Here is a 6000-nt window from a genome sequence, read left to right as displayed (position 1 = left end):
GAACTAAACTGATTTGGCGTGATCAGGCTCCTACTCTCCAACTAGGGATTTTACCACATCTCTTTGGGTCGAGACTTGCTGTTAAGATTCCACTAGTACTCAATCTAGCATAGGAAGCATTTTGGATGAACCAAGAAGATGACTTGTGGGCAGGACTCAAATCCGAGTCCAAGCAAGAATTTGAGGGGAGGAGGCGGCGCACACCACAATGAAGAAATTGACACCAACAGCAAATGGTGCACCTTCGTGACATGCCCAAATGTTTAGGCTTGACCTAAATTGAGAGAATGCACTTAAGGGGAGAACTGTGTTTGGGTAGAACAATTCTTCAAATTTTAAGGAACCTCCAAAGCTCACAAGGTAGTCATGGCGTCATTCCATTTAGAGGACGCCCGCGGGGTGGTTTCACTTGACGAGCTCACATCATGAGTTCCACACATGGACTGAGTTCACAGATGCATTATGTAGGCAGTTTGGTCCAATCAGCTATGACAACTTCCATGCAATACTGACCAAGGTGAGCCAAAGGATAGCTGTCAAGGCTTATGTGGAGGAGTTTGAGAGAAACCATAGTAGATGCAACCCACCATGGTTCGTTCTTCATCAATGTGCGGCATTTCTGTTTTGTCTCCATGGTGAGATCCAAGCCGATTGCAAAGCTTGGAGATCGAACACGATGGAGGAGATGATGGAGGATGCGTTACTAATGGAAGAGAAGCATCACAAGTGGAGGTCATACCAACGATTGACTTGGGCTGGGAGAGAGAAATGGCAACTTAATCGATCAGGTGCACATGCTGCAATGAGTTGGAGACCTGCTGTTGTTGGAGCTAGATTGAGGCCCCCATTGAGACTTTCTAATGACGTGAAGCAAGCCCCTAGACCCCCTCATAAGAACTCTCATACTTGCTCAAGTGGAGGAATGAAGATCTAAAGGGCTTTGCTTCTGTTGTAACGAGAAATACGTGCTAGGTTATTGCTGCACATGACTTATGGGCACAGTTCTCCTTCTTGACGGTCTAGAAGATGAAGAGGACTTTGTTGCTGTGGAAGGTCCAGAGGAGGAGCCCCAAGAGCTTATGGTGGTCGAGATGGGGGAGAATGATGGAGACATGCCGCTAAAATTTCATTACACGCATACTTGGGCACGGTGGCATCCCAAGACATTACGGATGGAAGGTATGATTAAGCGAACAACGATTGACATTTTAATTGACATAGGAGGGAGCACTCATAACTTCCTAGATGAGAGGATCGTGAAGAAGATTAGATTGAAAGTGGAGCCGATGGTGGGCTTTGACATAATGATAGGCGATGGCATGACATACGAGCTAATGGGGTGTGCTGTCGGGTATTGCTTTGGATGCAAGGCTCTGATTTCTTGCTTGATTTGTACCCATTGGTGCTAAGGGGAGAAGATTTAGTGCTGGGCATTGATACGATCTGGACTTCACCGATGTCGTCTCGAGCATAGATACACCTTTTGAGTGTATTTTCTCATTATTTTAGTGTTTTATTCAAAGAAAAAAAAAAGATTTCTATAGGTTGCGTTCGAACGCAAGTGAGTGCATTTGAACGTGTTTACAAATGCTTAGAAGCATTCACAAATACAAAGAAAGCATTTGGTACGTTTGAACGCGTTCGATCTCGTTCGAACGCGGTTGGTGGAAATCCACTGTTTCTAGGGTTAGTAATTATCAATTTTGAATTATTTGGTTAGCTTCTTAAGATGTGGATGGCAATTAAAAAGAGGATATGGAATGAATTGAATTTTTGCCCTACTCTTCTTCTTCTCTCTCTCGTTACCTCATCCTCCGGTTCCGTCGCTTCTAGCCTCCCTCGACCGACCACTCACCTTAATCCCTTAGGGGCAGCCCACTCCTCATCCTTCTTCAAATCTCTCTATCTTCGCCCTAACCTTTTCCATCATCCATAATCCTTCCACCATCACCTTACTCACCGATGCCACCCCATTACTGTCGGCCTACCACCTCCATAATCCACCTAGGATCCCATGCCTCCATCCATGGATCTAAAGAACAGACTCACCAACGTTCACTCACTTATCTGAATATATCTTCGGATCCCGTTGTCTGATTTTGTTGAAATTAGATTATTTGGAAATCTCTTTTCCAGAGCTACGACCTATCAAAATTTTACGTTGATACGATGACTATATCTTAAGAAATCATCTTCTAAACTTTTATGCAAGATCCTCTCCAGATCTGAAAATGGGATAGATCAAACCTTAATCCAAGGGGAGATCGTATCAGGCATCCAGTGGCTACGAAGCTCAAAGGTTGTCACCTTTAACTTTGCAGACCTAAGCCTCACATTTCAACGAGGAGACAAGGTGGTGTGGCTGGAAGGCAGCCTGGCTATGCCGTGGTCCAACGCTGCGTATGCTGATTAGAGAACCATGTTGAGGCGTATATGGGGTGTTTATGTAGCTAACACTCTCTATTCCAGAGCCTACCCCAAGGGAAGGTATAGCCACTGACTTGGATTGGATATTGTAGGATTTTAAAGACATGTTTGAGGAGCCACGAGGGTTGCCGCTCAATTGTGGGCATGATCAATTGAATCCATATTGTACCGGGAGTCAAACTAGTCAACATTCGACCCTACTAGTACCCTCACATACAAAAGGAAGAGATTAACAAAATGGTCAAGGAGATGCTCGAGCAAGGCATCATTCAATCGAGCCGAAGTGCCTTCTCGCCAATGTTGCTATTGCGAAGAAAGACAAAAGTTGGAGATTTTGCTCACAGGATCGACATATTTTAGCAAACTTGATTTGAGGTCGAGTGATCACCAAATCAGGGATGATCTAGCGGATGTACACAAGATGACATTCCGAACTTATGATGGGCATTAAGAGTTTCGGGTCATGCAATTTGGTCTCACCAACACATCAATGACTTTTCAAGGGCTCATGAACGACATTTTTTTACCCCCTTTTTGTTGGTATGTACTTGTCTTTTTTAATGACATACTTGCGTACAGAAGGATGAGGAGTGAGCATTTGCGGCATGTCGAGGAAGTAACATTTTGAGGTGAAACTAATTGAAGGTGAAGATAAACAAGTGCCTTTGTGGGCAATCGAGTCGAATACTTAGGCCATATCATTTCAGCAAATGGAGTAGAAGTCGACTCGATGAATATCGAATGCATGGTGAGCTGGCCGCAACCTACAACTCCACATGAGTTGAGGGGATTTTTGGGACCTACGTCAGTTCATTGCCAACTACGGCAAGATTGCTGGTCCTCTTATCTCCTTGCCTAGAAAAGGAGGATTTTGTTGGACCGAGAAGGCAACCAAGGCGTTTAAGGAGTTAAAAGCTGCCATGGTGTCGGCGCCAGTTTTGGCACTACCCGATTTTGGCAAACATTTTGTGGTTGAATGTGATGCTTCCAGTGTAGGGATTGGAGTCGTCTTGGTTTAAAATAAGAGACCCGTGGCTTACCTTAGCGAGGCATTATCTGAAAGGACTAGGCAATTGTTGACATATCGGTGAGAGATGCTTGCCATTTTACATGTCCTCGCTAAATGGCAACCTTACTTGGCGGTGATTCACCATTTGAACCGACCAGCAGAGCTTGCCATTTTTCTTGAAGCAGCGAGTACACACTCCGGCCAAAAAAAAAAAAAGGGTTACAAAGCTACTGGGATCTGACTATGGCTTGGTGTATAAAAGAGGAACTAAAAATCAAGTCGTCGATGCCTTATCACATCTACCAAGCACAGGAGAGCTTGCAGCATTTTGTGTTCCAACTTTTCCTTTCTTTTCGGATTTTAGGAAGGCCGGAGAGGATGATCCAGAGGTGGTTCAGTTGCTAGAGGAGTTGACTAAAGACCCATCAAGCCACCATGAATTCGAGACATGTGAGGGAATTATCCTTGAGAATGGACTGATTTGAGTACCTACAAGTCTGGAGCTTCAATGGACCTTGATCTCCCACTTCCCTAACTCTGGTTCCCAAGCACGAAGGCACACTCCACACCTACAAGTGGATGGCTCAAAACTGTACTTGGGCATCCATGAGGGCTGATGTGAAGCGATATGTACGAAAGTGTGAAATCTACCAAAGGTTGAAGACGTAGACAATGAAGTTGGCGAGGCTGATGCAATCGTTGCCAATTCCTTAGCAAATCTGGGAGGGTATCTCCATGGACTTCGTCGAGGGGCTACTAGAGGTCAAAAGGTGCAGTCCGTGGTGTTGGTGGTTGTGGACTGCTTATGCACAATCTATGGTGCGGGCGCACCCATTTTCAGCAAAATAGGTTGTTGAAATTTTTGTGTAGGAAGTGGCCCATTTGCATGGTATGCCTAAGTCCATCATTTTGGATCGGGATAGGATCTTCATAAGAGAGCTTTGGACGGAATTCTTCAAGTTACAGGGGTTGAACCTTGCTCTAAGTTCAGTATACACCCGTAAATCGATGGGCCAATTGAAGTGGTAAATCACGGCTTGGAGCAGTATCTACGCTGTTTTGTGGCAGATTGATCGAAGGATTGGGTCAAGTTCTTGTTTTGGGCTGAGTGGGTGTACAACATGACGTTCCATTCGAGTACCAAGATGAACTTGTTTGAGGTGGTTTATAGGCATACCCCATCGGTATTGCGCACGTACGACCGACCCGTGACTTTGGACCTGGCCAATGTCGACCTCAAATTAATTGATTGAGATGAGGTACTTAGGTGATTGAAGACTCATCTAGTGTCAGTCCATAACCGGATGAAGCAAGTTATGATAAGGGTCGGCGTGAGAAGAAGTTTGAAATCGGTCAAATGGTTTACGTGCGAGTTCAGCCCTATCGCTAAAACACACACCGATCGATTCAAAACCAGAAGCTTAACTTCAGATTTTTTAGGCCATATCGAGTCTTGGAGAGGATCGAGTCAATAGTCCATAGATTGGAGTTGCCTGAGGGAGTTTGAGTTTACCTAATTTTTCATGTTTTAGTCCTTAAGGGCTAGGTTAGACCCAAGCAACCAATCATTTCAACTTTGCCTAAACCTACATCAAGGGAAGGACCAGAGGAACCAAAGTGGGTCCTAGCGTTTCGAAGGAGGTGACATGGTGCTAGGTTGGAGCCAGAGTTGTTAATTGAGTGGCTCGGCAGATCGAAGGACAAGTGGACTTGGGAGCTAGAGTCGGACATTGTGGATTGCTTTCTGGACTTCATACCTTGAGGTCAATGTGACAAAATGTGGTGGTTTAATAGGGTTGGACCAAATTGTCTCGGAAGAAATAAATTTTGTTTGAAGAATAAAGCTTTCTATGGGGGTGTGTTTGAACGTCTGCATGCGTTCGCAAATACTAAAAACAAGTTTTGCTCGTTCTAATGGCCTCGAGCTCGTTTGAATGTGCCACAGCAAGAATGCATTGTTTTTAGGATTTTCTTTTATTTGTTTTGGTTGTTAGGTTAGTTTCTAAATATGTGGAAGATAATCTTATTGAGCTATCATAGATTATTGACATTTTTCTTCCTATCTCTCTTCTCTCTCTCTCTCTCTCTCTCTCTCTCTCTCTCTCTCCTCCTACCTCTATCGACTTCCTCTCACGACATCCATTGTTGGACGTTGTCTTCTTCCTCCTTCAACCTGACTGTGCCCCTTTGCCTATCAATGATCGGTCTACCGTCTTCCCCTTCGTCTAGCTTAATGTTTTATCCCACCATTGCTACCTTTGTCACCTTTCAAAATCCTAGCCATTGTTCCACCAACCACATTCATCCCGCCACCTCTTGATCATCCATTAGTATTTTCCTTATAACTTTTAATGTACCCATTCGATTGTGATTCTAGTTGCGTTCTCCTGACTTCCAAAGAAACATTCTATCGGAGTTTTACATTGTTTGGATGACTAGATCGCTTGTAGTTGATCTTGAAAGTTCTGTCTTTAGACTGGAACCAAGTTGATTCTTAGTTATGATTTCAACTTCCTCAAGGGTTTTTGTATAAATACTAATATAAACTATTCTAATGGTTAGTT

The sequence above is a fragment of the Typha angustifolia genome, chromosome 14 (assembly GCF_048772165.1).
Source record: "Typha angustifolia cultivar Huaian chromosome 14, ASM4877216v1, whole genome shotgun sequence".
Lineage (NCBI taxonomy): Eukaryota > Viridiplantae > Streptophyta > Magnoliopsida > Poales > Typhaceae > Typha > Typha angustifolia.
Note: the sequence above shows the minus strand (reverse complement) of the source record.